The sequence below is a fragment of the Sus scrofa genome, chromosome 13 (genome assembly GCF_054392235.1).
Source record: "Sus scrofa isolate SSC_HxYL_T2T_F1_AM1 chromosome 13, Sscrofa_HxYL_maternal_Yorkshire_Landrace_v2.0, whole genome shotgun sequence".
Classification (NCBI taxonomy): domain Eukaryota; kingdom Metazoa; phylum Chordata; class Mammalia; order Artiodactyla; family Suidae; genus Sus; species Sus scrofa.
The window spans coordinates 117,470,555-117,491,843 of record NC_139395.1 but is presented as its reverse complement, the minus strand read 5'-3'; the positions used below and the strand labels follow the sequence as shown (position 1 = coordinate 117,491,843).

The following is a 21,289-nucleotide window of genomic DNA, read 5'->3' as shown; positions in this document are numbered from 1 at the left end:
AGAAGGTATCTTAACATACATCAATGTAAGAATGAACAGGAAATGCATAGGGATGCACTCTCTGGAGTTTTATACAATGGATTATAGAAACCATAGAAACATGAGTCTATTATAAAATCATACTTAATGGATAAATAGAAAACATAAGATATATAAGACAATAATATGCAATTTTAAATTATGTGTATACAAAATACAAAATGTATATTTTGCAGGCATGCTAAAAAATAATTCATTGAAATAGATTACAACAGTTATCTCTGTGGCAAAAGAGTACAAAGAACACAGTACAGATTTAAAATGATCTAGAAAGAGAAAAAACAAAGGGAAAGGGAAGAGAAAGCAAGCTGAAATTGCACTAAAGACAGAACTGACGTAAAGATTCCATTCTCATTATGTCCTATCAAGGGTATTTACTATCAGCATGAATCCTAACTGTTGATAATTGCCCTTGATCACCTGACAGAGGTAGTATTTGTCAAGTTTATCCAATGTAAGTCATTATTCTCTTTCATCTCACCTTCTCACCCACATACCACTTAATAGTTTCTTTAAGGAAGTCATTATGTATAGTTCACACTCAAGTAGTCAGAGATTGTGCTCCACCTATTTGAGGAAAAGGAACTACATACATTCATTGGAATTCTTCTTCATAAGATATTTGTCTCCTCTCCCATTTATTTATGTAATGATTTATTTGTAAAGCATGAGTATTTTATATAAGTTATAATCTAGCATCATTTTATTTGCTCAAATTGTTTCAGCTTTGGCAATTGAAAGATCCTTTCATTTGCTCCTATGTGCCATTAATATATACCCATAAAAATAATTTATTTTCCTTATTTTCTCTTTTATTTTTTCTTCCTCTTTTTTTTTTTAACTTTTTGAAAACACCTTTACTTTCATGAACTACAAAATACTCAGATTTATCATGTATATTCCCTGGTCTTTCCAAGAATCAGCCTTTTCTACAAGTAGCTCTGGTTGCTTTTATTGGCAAATGGTAAAAGAAGCCAAGATCTTGAAACTAGGTACACATTGCTATACTTATTGTCATAATATCTGAGTTTTCTCTGCTGACAGGAAGGGACATAGATGCATATATACTAAACAATGTATGCACATATATATTTCTATATGTAATCATATATATTAAGCTAAATGCAAGTTTATAATGATGTCTCCAACTTTAATCCATTAGAATATTAATCATTTTAAACTTTTTTTGTTGTTGTTGTTGCTAATCTGTAACCTCTCACTTGAGCAGTGAGAAACATGGCTCCCAACGTCTGCCATATATTTACTGAATTGCCCAATTCCAGTATACATATAGAATAGTTTCAGAATTGTTAACTTACAATCCCATGAAAAACACTTTATCAACATGACTAGAATGCTTATATTCAATTTCTTTTGCTTTAGACTTACAGACTCCGCTCAACTCCAGTTACTTAGGTCAGCATCCTTCCCTTCTACCCCATGAGTGTATGTGCCTCCATCACTGTAATGCAGTTAAATTTCTTTGTCACACTTTACATTTCATCCTAAGATTTCCTAACCTTCTAAATAACTTTTAAAATGTTTCATAAATTAAGGTTAAGTTTTTATGCAGTAGAGTTCTATGGATTTTAACAAATATAGAGTGAAATGTATAGATTATTATAGTAAGATAGAGAATACTTCAACTGGCTTAAAATTTTTCCCTGTGTTTCACATATTAAACCCTCAATTCTGCCTACCCTGAATCCATAGCAATCACAGATCCATTTAGCATCTTATAGAACCTCATTTTTCACAGTGTTATATAAAATCATATTATGTGTAGACTTTTCAGACTGGCTTCTTTCATTCACCGATATTCACTCAAGATTCAATCATGTCTTTGCAACTGTTACAGCTTATTCTATTTTTTTTTTTTTTTTTTTTTTGCTGAACAGTATTCCATTGGATGGGTATACCAAAAATTGTTTATTTGGTAATTTTGATGGACACCTTCAATTTTTTGGTGATTATGAACAAAGCTACTAAAAACATTAAAATGAAAATTTCTATGTGGACATAAATTTTCAAATCAGTTGGATAAAGAAGCACATAATTACTATGTTGTACAGAAAGTCTACAGTTAATTCTATAAGGAATAATTAAACTGTCTTCTAAAGTGGTTGTGGCAGTTTTGCATTCCCATCAATAATAAATTAGAGTTTTTATATCCTTGCTAAGAATTGTCTAGACTTGAAGGGTCTGTTGGTGATTATTGCACTATGTAATTTATTTTTCCCATCCAACACATACCTCTAGAAATCACTGCTTTCTTTATAAAAAGTGCATGTGTAATGATCAATTGAGGCATGTGATTGTTCATTGTGATTCTTAAAAATTGCTGTTATAGTTTTGCAATAAGCCTATACTTTTTTAATGTACACAACCCCAAATCCAAATATGCTAGTAGTAAGTAATAACTATTTATATCACTCCTGTATTATTGAGACGTATACTCATAGGTATAATACATTTTTAGAGACTGGCGTGCCACTTAAAGCTAGGGATCATAGTTACTAGAGCAAATAATCATTCCATTTTCTCAGCCCTTCCATTTGTGGCATAATTACCATTTGTTACAGACATTGTCAATGGGCATTATCTCAAATAATTATATAACCAAGTCTTATGAGTTAATATACACTAACTCATCTAATGGAATTACTGTGTTTTATAAATGAAATAAGGAGTCTTAAAACCTGGGGCCCAACCCAGATCCAAATTACTTTATCCTGATATAAAATAGAATAAAATACTGTGATTATTACTTTCTGTTTTAAAGAAAATAGATAAAATTATGTATGTGCCTATCCCCAGTATATCAGCCAAAAGAAAATAAACATGAAAAATCTATAAATTTTATAATTGCAATTCTTCAATGTTTATAAATTAGGAACATTCATTTTTATATAAAAATAATATTGTTATATATTATATATTGTTAAATATTGTATATAAATATACATTTTAAAATGTTATACAATAATAATAGAAATCTCATTGTTTCAAAAGAAATAAGAAAATTATGAGTTGATATTTCAATTAACCAAAAATTTCTGTGACAAAGACTAAAATAAAAGTGATAAAATAACTTTTTTCCTTAGATTCAAGATTAGTTCTAATTGGCAGAGAGTGGACAATTCCTTTCATTAATACTCACTTAACCATATGAGCTGAATTAGCAATGATGCCCTGGGATATTTAGATTATTGAACATTTCACCATCAGGAAGAAAGTGGAACAGTGTGGATAGTATCTGTGTATTTTGTTGAATGGGGACAAAAACGAAGAAAAAAACCTTGTAGGTGGATTTTGGCTCACTATAATCAGAAAATATTCCAAGTATGGCCTTCCTAAAGAAAGGAATACTTAATTTTTACTAGATATAGCAAAAACTGATTACAAAAGGTAAACTGACTGGCTAAGGATGAAAAGTTAGCTATTACTTAAATCAATACTTTCTTTTTCCAAGAACCAATTTGTACATCATATGTCGTTAGATGAGAAGATGGTGGCAGTTTTCATGGAGTGGAACAAGCTATCCAGGTATACATAAGCTATAGATAAGCTGATCTTTACTAATGCCTTATTTTTCAGGCTACCATAAATTTTGGGGGCTTATGGGGAAAACAGGTGCAATTATTGGCTATGGACAAATAATGACGAACCATGGAAGATAAACACCTGTAGACATAAAGAGGATAAATAATGTGTCCAATGCCAGGACTTAGTGACTGAGATATAAATTATGAAAATACCCTAATCAGTATTACTTTGTCATATTATTTTGGATGTATTATCAAACTGTTTAAAAATATGTGAAGTTAAAGAATACAATACAATATTCAGTTAAGAAGTTTCTCTTGCTAGTTAAAAAAAAAATGCAGTGTAACTTTGGATTAATTCAGTGCTTTCAAAGGAATGAACTATCAATTTTGAATTGCTTATTTAAGAGCATTTAAATCCAAGCACGGAGAGGTTATTCTGGCTTCTGAGATCTGAAATGCAGGGCTGTACATGTTTCCTTCACTTAGACAGACATAAATCCCAAAATGACACCAGAATGTTATCTTTTACTATATTTCCCACTGGAGTGATTCAGACTTTTGACTTAAAGAGTTGTCTACAGCTTCTGAAAATTGATTTATCCTTGATGATGAGTGAACTTGCTGACCAAACTGCTAAGGAGAAATATTTTTAGAGTAGCAATTCTTTGTAGCATTTTTTATTTATCGGCCTTTGAGTTTCACTAGCTTCTTTTCATCAGTTTCTTTATGTCCCTCAAATGACTTGTAAGACATAGGATACTTATTAGGAAATACATATATACGGCAAAAAAATTTCAATGAGTAAAAAAGGATATGGATGTAAAAATAAGTCCCTCACCTGCAATTACCCCAATGTTATAGTTTCTTTCTTCACAAGAAAACACTATCTCATTTTGCATATTTCTATATCATGTGTGTATGTACTTTTTAATTTTTCATAAAAAATTGATTTTTATTCCCAGATAGGCTTATGGTTCCAGTGGAATTTCTTTCCTGTGTTTTGTTCATATTCACTAATGTAATGATGTTCACAGTCGCTGTTGTTCTTTGACTGTTTCCATGGAAAATGTAGGCTTTCTTTTAGGTTTTAGACAAAGGGATTTTTTTTTTTGGAGAATGTTATTAAATAGTTCAATAGATGTGATTTTGATCAGAAAAAAAATGCTTCAGACAGTAGCATAGTTTCACACAGTTGTACAGCTTTGTTTCCCTATTATTACCCATGAAGTTGTTAATTCCATAACAAAATATATAGGTACAAAGTGAGGGAGGTAGAGAGCTAGACAAACACATAAATGTACCCGTTATACTTAGAAACTGGATAGCATCCACTTTGTGACTGTTATTTAATAAATTATCTAATAAAGGACATATAGATTGCTATTGAAGATGGGATCAAGATGGTGGAGGAGTAAGATATGGTGTTCATCTTCTCCAACAAACATATCAAAAAAATCTATATGTAGAAAAATTTGCACAGAACATTAAATGATCACTAGCAGAAGATCTTAGACCTCCAAAGAGGGCAAGAAACCCTCCACATAACTGGGTAGAACAAAAGGAAAAAGAGAGAGAGAGAGCAGAGAAAAAAATAATTAGGACTAGACAAGCACTAGTGAGAAGGAGGTGTGAAAGAGAAAAGGAATTCACACCCTGGGAGGCTACCTGACAGGGAGATCAGCTGGAATGGAGGGGAGACCTCAAAGCCTCAAGGAAAGCACAGAAGCCCAAAAGAGGAGGGTAAAGCAGAGAGAGAGCCACACAGACCACTAGTGTCACTGTCTAGGACACCACAGACTGAGAGACTCAGGTGGGGGCTGGGTGCTGAGACTCAAGCTTCGAAGGTCAGTTTCAGGGAGAGGACTAGGGATGGAAGTATGGAGACAGCCTGAGGGGGTGGGAGTGGTGTACCACAGCCTAGAGTGTGCAGGAGGAGGCCTGGGCCCACAGGAGATGTGAGGTGCCATTGTTGGGGAGGGCAAGAGGAGGAGAGACGGCACTGCCATGGGAATATCTTTATGTACACATGGGCTCATTGATAGCAGGGGGCCTCTTGCATGGGCTATAGTCAGCAGGTATAAAGCACCACACCTATCTCTGACCCCAGAGGTGAGCATGTCCCCAACACTAGGAATCTAACAGACATCACGTGCACCTGAGGGATCATCACCAGGTAGGGCAATGCAACTAAGCTCCATCCATTGCCCTCACTCCCCTGGCAATGAACACATCCTGCTAGTGTCTCTGCCAAAGGCTCTGGGAACTGCCTTCACTTCCCTGAGGGTCACTGCCACTTAGTAGGACTCTGCGACAAGGAGCAGCCTGTGCCCCAATCTCCCCACAGGTTCTTGACATAGACAAGGGCCTGGCAAACAGGCACTGGCTACAGGTCCTGCCCCTTGCCTCTATTTATCTGGAAGCACACATAGGCCATACACTTGCACACTCCCTATCAAGGGGATAATAGCCTGCTCACAGTGAGTATGCAGTGAGGAAAGAGACAGCAAGCATCCAAACCAAAATCTGTCTTTACACCAAAAACAAATGAATGAACAAAAAATTAGTAAGCCCTCACAAACTGCTTACTTACTTAGTCTGGAGTACTTCTGTATAGAAATACCTCTCCAAGACTTTATTAGATGATTATTTTCTCCAAACTCACAGAAAAATACAAACATAAGCAAAATGAAGAAGCCCAAGGAACTATTCCCAGTTAAAAGAACAGGAATATTGCCCTGAAGGTGCAAAGAATGAAAGAGTCTGCAGGGTAACTGACACCATAATCCAAAAGGAGGTAGTAAAAACACTGAAGGAATTGAGAGGGGATATCAACAGTAATGCAGATTACATTAGAAAGGAACTTTAAATTTAATTGTTTCATTTGTTTATTTTTGTTTTTATTGTCATTACTTTAGGAGGTAGAGCTGAGAAAAGATATTGCTGAGGTTTATGTTGGAGAGTGTTTGGCTTATGTTTTCCTCTAAGAGTTTTATAGAATCTGGTCTTGTATTTAGGTCCTTAATCCATTTTGAGTTTATTTTTGTGTATGGTGTTATGAAGTGTTCTAATTTCATTCTTTTACATGTGGTTGTCCAGTTTCCCCAGCACCATTTATTGAAGGGACTGTCTTTGCTCCATTGTATATTCTTGTCTCCTTTGTCATAGATTAGTTGACTATAGATGTATGGGTTTAATTCTGGGCTTTCTATCCTGTTCCACTGATCTATATGGTTATCTTTGTACCAGTACCATACTGTTTTGATGACTATTGCTTTGTAGTATAGTCTTAATCCAGGAAGCCTGATCCCTCCAGCTCCATTTTTCTTTCTTGGGTTGGCTTTGTCTATTCTGGGTCTTTTGTGCTTCCAAACAAAGCTTAAATTATTTTGTTCTAGTTCCATGAAAAATGTCCTTGGTAATTTGATAGGGAATGCACTGAATCTGTAGATTGGCTTGGGTAGTATAGTCATTTTGATGACAGTGATTCTTTCAGTCCAAGAGCATGGTATATCTTTCTATCTATTTGTGTCATCTTTGATTTCTTTCATCAAGGACTTACAGTTTTCAGAGTAAGGTCTTTTGTCTCTTTAGGTAGGTGTATTCCTAGGTATTTTATTCTTTGTGATGTGATGGTAAATGGGATTGCTTCCCTAATTTCTCTTTCTGATGTTATCAGTATATAGAGATGCAGTTGATTTCTCTGTATTAATTTTGTATATTGAAACTTTGCCAAATTCATTGATGAGCTCTAACGGTTTTCTATTAGCATATTTAGGACTTTCAAGATATAGTATCATGTCATCTGCAAATAGTGATAGTTTCATTTCTTCCTTTCCAATTTGGATTCTCTTTATATCTTTTACTTCTCTGATTGCTGTGGCTAGGACTTCCAAATCTATGTTCAATAGTGGTGGCAAGAATGGACATCCTTGTCTTGTTCCTGATCTCAGCAGGAATTCGTTCAGCTTTTCACCATTGACAATGATGTTAGCTCTGGGTTTGCCAAATATGGCCTTTATTATGTTGAGGTAGGTTCCATCTATGCCCATTTTCTGAAGGGTTTTTATCAGAAATGGGTGTTGGATTTTGTCACAGGCTTTTTCTGCATCCACTGAGAGGATCATATGGTTTTTATTCTTCAGTTTGTTAATGTGGTGTATCACACTGATTGATTTGTGGATGTTGAAGAATCCATGCATCCCTGGGATAAATCTCACTTGATAATTATGTACAATAATACAAGAAGGAGCCAAGAAAAATTAGAAAACTCAATTGCAGAGATGGAAGTGAAGTTAAAGGCCTTGAAGATCAGCATGAGTAATGCAGAGGAACAAATAAGTGACTTTGAAGAAAGAATAATGGAAATCACCCAATTAGGACAGCAGAGAGAAAATGAAATGAAAAAACATTCAAGCAATATAACAGATCTATGGGATAATATTAAGCAGACCAATCTATGTATAATAAGGATTCCAGAAGAAGAAGAAAAAGTAAAGGAGATTGAAAATATATTTGAGGAGTTCCCGTCATGGCTCAGCAGTTAATGAATCCGACTAAGAACCATGAGGTTGCAGGTTTGATCCTAGGCCTTGCTCAGTGGGTTAAGGATCTGGCATTGCCGTGAGTTGTGGTGTAGGTTGCAGACGTGGCTCGGATCCTGTGTTGCTGTGGCCCTGGTGTAGGCCAGCAGCTACAGCTCTGATTAGACCCCGAGCCTGGGAACCTCCATATGCCACGGGAGCAGCCCTAGAAATGGCAAAAAGACAAAAAAAAAGAAAAAAGAAAAAAAATATATTTGAAAAAATTATGGCTGAAAACTTGCCAAATCTAAATGAAACAGATATTGAGATATGAAGAACAGAAGGCCTCAAACAAGTTAAACCCAAACAGGCCCACACCAAGACATATTATAATAAAAATGGCAAAAGCTAAAGATAAGGAGAGGATTCTAAGGAAGCAAGAGAAACACAATGAATTATAATGGAACCCCCATAAGGCTATCAGCTGATTTCTCTATGGAAACACTACAGGCCAAAATAGAGTGGCAAGATATATTCAAAATTTTAAAAGGGAAAATTCTGCAGCCTAGAATACTTTAACCAGCAAGATTATCACTTAAAATAGGAGAAATAAAGATGTTCTCCAACAAACAAAAACTAAAAGAAGATAGCAATACAAAAGCCATTCTAAAAGAAATACTGAAAGGTCTCCTGTAAATAGTAAAGAAGTAAGAAGAAATAGGATGGAGGAAATCAAAATTGGAAAGCAATCACTTAAATAAGTCAGTACACAGATCTAAAGAAATATATATATTGTAAAAGTGACAATAAACACAAGGAACAACAAAAGGATAAACCTGAAGATTAAAAAAAAATAAAAGGACACTGTTAAGATGTAAAAAGAGATATCAAAAATCATAAAATTTGGTAAAGAAAGAAATTCTAGACTCTTATTTTTTTTTTAAATGTGTTTGAGCCTTTATGACTAGCAGGTTAAAACAAGCAGATATGTAATACAAACACTCCATACGAACAAAAGTTCAGGACCAGATAGCTTCCCAGACAAACTCTAACAAACATACAAAGAAGAACTTATACCCATCCTTCCAAAAATTTTCTAGAAGATTGAAGAAGGAACACTCCCAAAGACATTATATGAAATCACGATCTCCCTAATATTAAAACCAGACAAAGATACTACCAAAAAAAATAATAGGTTAACATCTTTGATGAGTATAGACACAAAAATCCTCAACTACTATTTACCTAACAAAATCCCATCCCCCCAAAAAAAACACATATAAAAAGATTATACACCTAGACCAAGCAGGATCCATCTGAAGTTCACAGGATGGGTCAACATATGCAAATCAATCAATAACACATTCACAAAAGAAAAGTAAAAAAACAACATGAACATATTAACAGATTCAGAAAAAGCATCTGACAAAGTCCAATACCCATTCACGATAAAAACTCTTACTAAAGTCAGTATGGAGGGAGCATATCTTAAGATAATAAAATGACAAACCCACTGCCAATACAATGCTCAATGGAGAAAAGCTGAAAGCCTTTCCACTAAAATCTGGAACAAGACAATGGTGTCCACTCTCACCACTTTTATTCAACATAGTATTGGAGGCCCTAGCCATAGCAATCAGACAAACAAAAGAAATAAAAGGGATCCAAAATTGGAAGAGAAAAGGTAAAATTGTCACTATGTGCAGAGGACATGATACTCTATATAGCAAAACCTAAAGATTCCACACAAAACTTATTTAAACTGATCAATGAATTCAGCAAAATAGCAGGGTACAAGATTATTATTCAGAAACTGGTTGCATTTCTTTATACTAAAAATGAAATATTACAAAAAAATATTAAAAAGCAATACCTTTTAAAATTGCACCAAAATTTAATATGTAGGAACAAACCTGACCACGGAGGTGAAATACTCATATTCTGAGAACTGTAAAACATTAATCTAGGAAATTGAAGAAGTTTCAAAGAAATTGAAAGATATTCCATGCTCCTGGATTGGTACAATTAATATCATTATAATTTGCTGGGAGCCACAAAGTGCTAAGAGGAATAATCCTGCATGAGGCCTAACTGTAAGCAAAGCTACAGCAGAGGCTGAAGAAACTGAAGCTGCAAAGCAGTTTCTAAGAATCCCCCAGCTGATCGTTTCGTAAAAATTCCTGAAATATGATTTCCTCTTCTATTCTTGCGCTTCTTTCCTGTCTGATGTTTGTGTGTGTTGTGAGTCATTTTTGGCTAATAATATGGGAACCTTCTCAAATTCCTGAGCTTCACCCAAGCATGGGCCATTACCTACTTATAAACCTGAGCCCTTGTCAAATAGGTTGAAAACAATTGAACTATGCATAAAGAACTTTCCTAAGAATGGGAAGTTTCCTTTCGGAGGAGTAATAGTAAATATTGTGCAGAACTGCCACGTAAGCCTGGGGATTTTGTTGGACTTTGGTCCGTCCCCATGGAGACAGATTAGGACGTGGTTTGTGTGTTGCCCATGGCCAACAATTGTGGATACCATAAGGCAAGATATTTTTTTCTACAATAAACGCTACCTGTTGGGACCCAGCAGGTGGAAATTATTATTATAATTGGCAAGATTCTTTTGATATATAGATTTTATAATTAATAAAGATTTCTATAATAGATAAGGTTTATTTAAGACAGCTTATGTACCCACAACCTGCTAATGGTCTGAGGTCAGCCTGACCTCAAAAGCAAGCCACGTGTGAATACCCCACTCCCCATTAATGGCTGTTCATGCCTGCTAGAGGAGCACAATAGGTAGCTTGAGGCAAGAATATCTATCACCTTATGCCAAATCATTGTTAAAGCAAAAATTAGATACCTATTATTCTGCTTGCTATTTACTTATTTTCTAAGAATAAAGTACAGTTTGTACGTATTTTCTATCTAATCTTTATTAAAATTTAAAACTAAAAGAATAGGTTGGAATCATAAATTAGCATATATTGTTGTTTTGTATAATCATGCACAAGAGTAAAATGTATAAAAGCTGATGCTCTCCTTTCAATAAACGGGTCATCTGCAGCACTTGCTGAGGGAGTTGGCTCCAATTCTTTCCGCACCTGTTTGTAGCCCCTCCTCCTGTTAGTCGTCTCCTGGCTGCTGGGGCTGGACCCCGGCAATAATTGCCATACTATCCAAAGAAATCTACAGGTTTAATGCAATCTATCAAATTACTCATGACATTTTTCACAGAACTAGAATAAACAATCCAAAAATTTACATGGTGCCACAAAAGACCCAGAATTATCAAAACAATTCTGAAGAAAATAAAACCAAGCAGGAGGCATGACTCTCCCAGATATCAGACATTATTACAAAGCTAATCAAGATAGTGTGGTACTGGTACAAAAACAATAGAGACCAATGGAACAGAATAGAGGGCCCAGAAATAAACCCAATTACCTGTGGTCGATTAATCTTCAACAAATGAGGAAAGAATATAAAATGGGAAATAGTTTCTTCAGCAAGTGGTGCTGGACAGCTGCATGCAAATCAATGAAACTAGAACACATCCTCACACCATGCACAACAGTAAACTCAAAATGGCTTAAAGATTTACACTTAAGATAAGACACCATAAATGAGAATCTCTCTTTTCTATAGTATATTCATTTTTAAACACATGTAATTCTAAGAATAAAATGTAAATTAATATAGCATTTTAAAAAACTCCGATATGGGAGTAAGTGAACAAATGGCAGAGCAGGAAAATGTGGAGTTCACCTCTGCCCACAGGTACATCAGGAATAAATCGCCAAATGGAACAATCCTTACAGGACACCTATTGGACACTGCCAGAAAAACTCAAAAACCTGAAAGGTCAAGAGGTTATCTCTATATAATTGTGTAGGAAAAAGGAAAAAAAGAACAAAAAAAGAAAAGAGAAGAGTGGGTAGGGGCCTGCACCCAGTGGAGGGAGCTGGAGGAAATGTTCCCACACCTGGGGACATAAGTAAATTAACAAAATATCACCTGATGAAACACTTATCTTTTCATGAAGTTACCAGAAGCAACTACCTAGCAATCAAAGGATAGGTTGATGTTTCTTAACATTGTCAAGACCCTAAGAATAAGTAAGTGCTTCTAAAGTAACTGAAGGGGTGGGGTGGATTGGGAGCTTGGGGTTAATAGATGCAAACTATTACCTTTGGAATGGATTAGCAATGAGATCCTGCTGTGTAGGATCTATGGGAACCATGTCTAGTCACTTATGATGGAGCATGATAATGTGAGAAAATAGAATGTGTACATGTATGTGTAATTGGGTCACCATGCTGTACATTAGGAAAAAAAAATGTATTTGGGAAATAACAATTCAAAAAAATTAAAAAAAAGTAACTGAAATCAGTAGTTAGTCCTCTTGTAGAGGTAAGTGTCCCCCCTCCTTCTCCTCCTTGACTTATTAATCATTTAACAGCTTTACTGAAGAATAATTAATACACAGTAAACATATTTTTCAAGTGTATGATTTGATAAGTTTTGACAAATGCATATATCAGTAAATTTATCACCAAATTTAGAATACTGAGAAAATCTTTTACCTCCCCCAAAAGTTTCCTCATGCCTTTTTGTGATATTCCCTCCTGTCTCTCCTCAGTTACTTCCCTCAAGCAACAGCTTTGCTCTTTGTCACTACAGTTTGCACTTTCTAGAGTTTTTTATGAACAAGAATGTAATGTGTATGCTTGTTTAATTTCTTTCACTTAGCTTAATATTTTTTGATATTTGACCATTCTGATTTGTGTATCAATAGTTAATTTCTCTTGATTTCTGAGTAGTATTTCTTTGTGTGAACATTCATACACAAATATTTGTAAAGATGTAAACTTCCTTTTCTCTTAGAAAAACACCTATGACTGGAATGGCAAGATCATATCATTGATATATTCACCCTTTTAGGAAATTGACAATTGTTTTCTGTTTTTTTGTTTTTTTTCATTTTACAGTTGCATCTGTGGCATATGGAAGTTCCCAGGCTAGGAGTTGAATTGGAGCTGCAGCTGCCAGCTTACACCAGACATAGTAATACCAGATCCAAGCCTCATCTGTGACCCAAGCTGCAGCCTGCAACAACACTGGATCCTTAACCCTCTGGGCAAGGCCAGGGGTTGAATCTGCATCCTCACAAAGATGATGTCATATCCTTAATCTACCGAGCCACAATGGGAACTGTTGGTCTAGCATTTTAATAGTAGTCATTTATATATATATATATATATATATATATATATATATATATATATAAAATTTGTAATTTTAGATTTTATGTTTCTTTTGTTTAGTGATATTGAGTATCTTCTCATCAGCTTATTTGCCATCCATATATTTTCTATGGTAAAGTTCTCATTAGGAGTTCCTATAGTGGCTCAGTGGTTAATGAAACCAACTAGTATCCATGAAAATGTGTGTTCGATCCCTGTCCTCACTCAGTGGGTTAAGAATATGGCATTGCCATGCACTGTGGTGCATGGCACCCCTAGCTTAGGAGCCTCCATGTGCCCCAGGTGCTGCCCTAAAAAGAAAAAAAAAAGGTTCTCATTAATATATTTTGCCTACTTTCATATGCTTTCTTTCTATCCTTCCCCATTTTAGTGAAATAATTCTTCATATAGTAAACACAACCTTATATCAAGTATATGATTATAATTTTTCAGTTTTTGATTTTTCTTTTGATTCTCTTAATCTTTTGAAGACATGAAGTTTTTAATTTTGATGATGTGCAATTTACTATTTTTTTTTCTTTCATTGACCATTCTGTTCATGTTATATCTATGATATCTTGTTAAACCAAAGCCACAAATACTATTTTCCCACACTATAATCTGGAAGTTTTGCATTCTCTTAAAGCACTAAGCTGGGTTAATTGTAAAGATCATCTTGTTTATTTGTTTATTCTCTCATAAATCAATGTCCTTCATTTTCTGGTTCCAGAGACTTAAATAGTATTGTTTTATAGACAGTTGTCCCTCAGTGTCTGTGAGGGATTGGTTCCAGAATTTCCACAAATACCAAAATCTTCAGATATCCAAGTTTCTTAGATAAAATGGTTCACTACTTGTATATAACCTATGCATACACTCCCATATAAATCATCTTTATATTATCTACGATTCCTACTACAATGTAAATGTTATGTATATAGTCATACATACAATATAAATGTTATGTAAATAGTTGCTGGTATGTTGCAAATTCAAGTTTTGACTGAATTTTTGGAGCTTTCTGGAAATTTTTTTGGAATATTTTTGATCCACGGTTGGTTGGATCTGCTGATGTATACACTGAAGATACAAAGACATGACTGTATTTTGTCTGTTTTCTTCTCTGTTTTAGACAAGTGGGAAACACTGATCCTGCTACTTCATTTTGAGTAGAAATGGAAATTCCCTCACTGTTCATTTTTTTAGCAAACCAAAAATACAACTAAATTTTTTATGTAAATTATGATAAATTCCAAGTTGGTAAAATCAATATTAAGATAATGTCAACTCATATTAATATTATAGATTAATTTCTATATATATATTCCTTCTCATGAATCATAATCAATAGTACATTAGGGATAACTTTTTGTCATTATTGCAGTAAACAATAAGCCCTAGAGCTATGACTAAGTGTGTAATTTTGTGTATCAGCTATAAATATGACACACAAACTAATATTAATGACTATACTAATGCAGTCATTTACAGTATTTTCTAATTTCCAGAAACTAATTTTTCCCTAGAATCTATACTTTCTATCTTCCTTGAATGACTTAGATGTCAGTGATGATGGAGATCCTGGAGAAACTTTCTCTTCTTATTCTTCAATTTCATCATATATTTCTAGGAATATTTCTGTAATAGTATTCAAGAAAGCTGGATATTTTTATACAAAATAAAAAATACAGCTATTTCAGAGGTATATAGATTAATGTAAGAAAAAAAGAACATACTTTTGAAATTGCCTAATATTCTTTATCTAAGCTAGATGTCCAAGTAGTCTTTAAAACATTAAGTCTTGGAGTTCCTGTCATGGCGCAGTGGTTAACGAATCTGACTAGGAACCATGAAGTTGCGGGTTCGGTGCTGCCCTTGCTCAGCGGGTTAACGATCCGGCATTGCCATGAGCTGTGGTGTAGGTTGTACACGCGGCTTGGATCCCGCGTTGCTGTGGCTCTGGCGTAGGCTGGCGGCTACAGCTCTGATTAGACCCCTAGCCTGGGAACCTCCATATGCCGCAGGAGCGGCCCAAGAAATAGCAAAAAAGACAATAAATATATAAATAAATAAATCTTTAAAACAAAGTATATTTAAAAACTCATGTTCTTCCATAATCACCTAGAAGTGATACAGTCTCTCTGTAGTAAGCTAAGTTTATTGGAAACTCCTTTTTATATTATGTTCTTATGCTACAAATGTGTAACTGGAAAAACTCTGATTGAAAATTACATTAATGTTACTAGATTACTGAGACATATAGGAAGGAGTTTTAAAAGTGTCGAAGCATTATATTAATAGTATAAATAATATTTCATAACTTAACATTGGAGAAATATCTAATGCCATTGGTGGTTACAAACAATCTTAAAATTGAAATGATACTGACAAAATAAAAATGCAACAATATAAAAGATACATTCCACATACACAAATTATATTCTTTGAAAGCCTCAATATTGTAAAATCTTTAATATTCAATAAATAATAAACTTATTGTTCAATTTTTATCTTATTTTAATGTACATTATTTATAATAAATTATATAAATACCAAGTTTTCATTGTAATCCTTTGAAAGATTTTCATATACCTCAATGCCTTATCATTTTACAATAATGACCCTAAATTCTCAGTGTTAGCCCCATCAGGATGGGCTGCTCCAAGGGAGGTCATGCCTTCCTGGGGTAGTTTGGATCTGGTGAATGAGCAGAATAGGGGTAAAGGTCCAGAAACCTAGGCCTCTTCTGGTATAGTTTGAAGGGCAATTCTTTCTCCTGACTTGCTCACAAGATTGCCCAAGGCTTACCAGACCTGCTGCTCAGTCTGCCTCCTCTCATTTCTTTTCATACATGTTGATTCCTAAAAAAGAAAAAAAAAACTTCCACTCCAAACTCTCAGCCTCTGCCCATATGGACTCACCTACCTCATACCTCATGCAGCACTAGTTCTGATTCCTGGAGGTCAGGTGTTGGCTCTTCTATTTCTTCCCATAAGATCCAGGTGTCCTTATGCAAACAGGTCCCTCAAGCATGAGCTCCACAAACATAGGAGTGGGGTGAAGGGTGGCCTCTAGTCAAGGCCACAAAGGCCTCCACTGCACCAACTCCCAGTAAATAGTGCCAGCTTGCCTAGCATCTACACAGTCAGCGAAATCTAAGTAATCTCATTGTTTTTCCTAGTTAGAGTGATGGAGGTTAAGACTGTTGGCCCATCAGCTGGAGAATTCCCTCTTTCTTCAAAGATGAGGAATATCTTACTCACTTCAGTACCTGGGGAACTGGCTTGGAGAAAGCTCTAATAAATGTGCATTGAATGAAAAAAAATTAAATTAAATTGTAACTAACATGTCAACACATTTATAGTATAGTCTTATTAAATGATATCTATTGCAGTTTAAAACTGAATATTTTGTGACATGTCATTTTTTTTAGAAATTGATAATATTTTCTGGCTGGCCTATGAAAATAGGCAATTTTGCTGTGCCGAATTTATCATTTCTGCACTTTCACCCGAATTCAAAAGGGTACAGAAACTTTCTCTATATTGATACTCTTAGAAAATAAAATAATTTCAAACATTTTATACTTGAGTACATCTAACCAAAGCTTTCCTGTCTTAAGAGAGTAGGTGTTTCAGTGAAATAATGAATTACAAAGTATCATATTTCCCCAAATGAGAAAATGATGAGTCATTGGTGAAAAGGTGAGAAAACAATTTTTTAAAGAATAAGGAGTTATTCCATCATAAAACATGGTCAGCCAAATTTGTGGAGAAAGTTATTGCACCTCTGTGCACATGATATATATTTAACAATAAAGACAAATATGAAAGATGTAAGAAATAGAGAAACAGAATGCAAATCAAGTCTACCTTTCCTTTAGGTCTTTCTAAAGGGATTAGAAGTATTTGCCTTGTTTTATTAAAAAATATCAATGAATTAAATGCACACTCATGATTCATTACATGTCTCCTTTATTTGGTGTGTTCACAGCATCCCTCCCTCTGGTACTGGCAATCCGAAAAAAAAAACAAAAAAATATTTCCGTGATGTCTCTCCAACTTAAATTAGGAAAGTTACTGAACAACAATCACTATTCCAACCAATTCTAATTAGTTCCAGTGTTAGAGACAGTGTAATTTCTTAATGAAACTACATAGGCTGCTTCATTTGCCTTTGAACATTGAAAAGTATTGTAGCAACCTCATTCTATTTTTCTACCATGGAAGTCTGCCAGCTGTAGTCCCAGTACAATTATTGCTTTCACAAAGTGCTCTAAACCTGTCAACAAGAAAATACAGGAATTACTGTATAAGAAAGCCGTTAAGAAAGTGACACAGTTGTTATACCACAACTGCTACTTCTGGCAGAGATATCTAGGCAAACCTGCTGATTAACAGTGCCTTAGTAGCCTACACAATTAGAGAAAACTTTCCTTTTTTACACTATGCAATGGGTGATTTTAATGGTTTAACAAATTTGATAATGTTTCCATCCAAATCATAGAGACAAAAATTTAAGAACAGAATTTTAATAGAAATATTAGCAACTTTAAATCCTTTAAACAACAAAAAAACTCTATCTTCCCCTCAATTTGCTAAAGCTAAAACTGCTCTAAAAAATTGTTTTTGTAAGTAAATCAATCAAAATTGTAAAAATTAGCAAAGGTATTTATTGAGTAACTATCATGTATACAGTCTTTTAGTTATATTGTTTCAATAATATCTCAAATATATCTACAGAGGGTACAGATTACTTTTTTTTAATGATGACAATATATAATTCTGACAGTTTACCTCAAGTCACATGATTTTGACTGACAAAGCTGGATTCGAATAAATTCGAACTTAATATAAAGTTCTTTATTTATACCTCATTACATATGAATATGTCAAAATATGACTATAAATCTAAACATTTCACTACACATGGTAAGTAAAGTAAAAGTTAACTTTTTAAATTTTTCTATCTGATATATTATTCCTTACAAACCCTCAACAATCTGAAAACTGTTGAGGGAAAAATTAACTTTGGTTTAATCAATCAGCTAAACTCAATAGTGTAAGAATGGGATAAGCAAAATCTTATTGAAACATGCATTGATAAAGCATGTGAAAATTCTAAATATCCAGCTTGATGAATTTCTACAAACTGACTACATTTCATTAAGCATCCAGATGAAGGCTTTAGGTGATAGCCTATTCATCAGTGAATGTCTCATAGATGATGAATCCATCTAAAAAGAAAGGGCTCCTCTGTCCAAGACAATTCCCTTCATCCCTTCAAATCCAATTCCAGTCAAAATCCCAGCAAGTTATTTTATGGATATCTTCACTGATTCTGAAGTTTATATACAAATAACCCAGAAGAGCCAATATGTTGAAGAACAAAGTTGGAGGACAATTGCTACCCACCTTGTAGACTAACTATAAAGTTACAGTAATCAAGACACTGTTATGTCAGCAAAATAATAGTAAAATAGATCAGTGGAACAGACTAGAGAGCCCAGAAACAGACCCTCATAAATAGCTAATTGATATTTGACACAGCAACAAGAAAATGCAATAGAACAAAGATAGTCTTTCAACAAATGGTGCTGGAGCTGGACATCCATATTCAAAAAAATAAAAAAAAATCTCAACACAGAACGTACACTAAATATCAACTCAAAATGGATCACAGGCCTAAATGTAAAATGTAAACTATAAAACTCCTAGAAGATAACCTGAGAGAAAATCTAAGTGACCTTTGGTATGGTGATGCCTTTTTAGACACAATAATAAAGGCATGACCCATGAGAATAATTATTGATAAGCAGGATTTCATTAAAATAAAAAAAATTGCTCTGCAAAAGACAATGTCAAGAGAATGAATAGATAAGCCACAAAAGGGGAGAAAATAATTATAAAATACATATTTGATAAAAGACTGTTATCCAAAACATACAAAGTCTTGGAATTTTAAAGGATTGTACTACACTCTCAAAGGACATAGGTACTTTTAATTTGACTAGCTTATAGAAAAATTAATTTTTAAAGGGACTGATGAAAGTGGACTGGAATAAATAAAGATAGCAAACACATTCCTTCTGGTTCCTAGGAATAGCTTGGAGGTATATATGAGGTATATATTGACAATGTGCCCTTGTGTGGTCCACTGCTCCTCCGGAATTAGACAATATACTTGTTAAATTGTGAAATGCTGGGAGGCTGCAATCAGAAAGCTATTTAGAAGTGTAAGCAAGAATTAGAATCACTTTTATAAATTCTGTAAAATAAAAAATGTTTTTTGTGCTCAGAATCAGTCTTGAGGTTACTCTTCCTTGCAAAAATCTAGGAGTCAACCAAACCATCCACACCATAAAAACTAAGTACATAAAGCTGAGCAAAAGTCAGAGCAACAAAAGTTGAACCATTCTTCAGAAATAAGTTTATTTTTAAAACATTTTGCTGATTAGCAACAAAGAAAAAGGATTCCTTTTTTAGAAGTTTGAACTAGGAAAACACAAAGTTAAACCTTGCCAATAATTAAATTAGTATGGAGTAACCTATTACAAGAATATAAACTCTCTAGCAAAGATTAAATATAAACCTAGAAGAGATTAAAAGAAGAGTGCTGATGACTGGGCCCTAACAGAATTACAAATGAATGGATTATACACCAAACACTATGTGGATATTTTATAATGCATGCATGTTTTTCAAGCTTCTTTACATAAAAATATCTCAATTCTCATCCTCAAGATAACATTTCCTTGGGAGTTCCTATCATAGCTCAGTGATAACAAAACCAACTAGTATCCATGAGGACGCAGGCTCAATCCCTGGCCTCACTCAGTGGGTTGAGGATCCAGTATTGCCATTAATTGTCGTATAGGTCAGAGATGTGGCTTTGATCTATCTTTGCTATGTGGTGGTGCACACTGGCAGCTATAGCTCTGATTGGATCCCTAGTCTGGGAAATTCCATATGACTTGGGTTCAGCCTTAAATAGACAATAATAATAATATTTCTGATTCCATTTATACTAATCTGTTTTTTTTTGAAAATTTGACAACTGAAATAGCAATGATTGCCTGCCATCTTTTTTCTTCTCTATATTTTAAAAACATTAAGTATTGAATTGGGCTACTCAAAGGATTTAATTAAAGTGGACCTTGGAGATCACCAAGTCAATTTCTTCCTTGTGACATGAAGGTATTTGAACATAGAAACAGAACCTGCCCGAGTTTACTTCTCAGAACCCCATTATCTGGACTTAGGAATCAGTCACTCTCTCCATAACAGCAGACAACTGTCTGGTGTATTTCTTGAAGCTTATTTAATGATTTTTAAGTATACATCTATGTATGTCTATATGTGCATCGTCTGAACTAGGGAGAGGTGAAATAACAGTTAATGACCTTGTACTCCCCAAAGCTCATTGTTTCATTGAAATTAAATAAGAAACTCTCAGTAGTCCTCTTTATCTTATTTTGAAAATGTTTTTAAAATTCAGGGCTCTATGTAGCTTTCTTTTCTTGCCTCCTCAGTTGTAATGACTTCCCATTTAATTTTCTTGCTAAATATATTCTTCGAAGCAAGCTTTGATATTGTCTTTCGACAATGTTAAAGTTTTCATGTGGCACAAATTTTCATTGATTAAAGGAGTGCATATTTTGCCAAAAATCATGAAGGGTAAAACAAATTATTTTGAGTGATTTTTAATTCCCGAGTGTTTTATTTTCCATGTTCTAATTTGAAATTACATTTCCCTTAAGGCCCAGTTCATGTCCTAAACTCTTCCACAGTACCCTGTTTATGCCTCTTTCATGGATCTGCACTTCACAGACAAGGGACTTCTTTTTTTATTTGTCTTCCTTCACCACAAAGTAAACTTCTCAAGGACAGAGATCCTATCTTACTAATCTTTGTGTCCCCTGATTAGCAAAGTGACT

At 34.3% G+C, this 21,289-nt stretch overlaps 1 long non-coding RNA gene across 4 annotated transcripts in view; it reads right to left on the bottom strand.

Moving 5' to 3' along the window:
- Positions 1-21,289, bottom strand: part of LOC110256329 (uncharacterized) — a 568,755-nt gene that overhangs the window by 460,184 nt on the left and 87,282 nt on the right. The window contains exon 3 of one of the 4 annotated variants that reach the window (XR_014822609.1): positions 16,162-16,214. The exons of 2 other annotated variants lie outside the window; for them this stretch is intronic. This is a non-coding gene — a long non-coding RNA (uncharacterized LOC110256329). Of the gene's footprint in view, positions 1-16,161; positions 16,215-17,310; positions 17,635-21,289 lie in introns of those variants that run through there. One more of the 4 variants, XR_002337744.2, reaches the window with a different exon arrangement.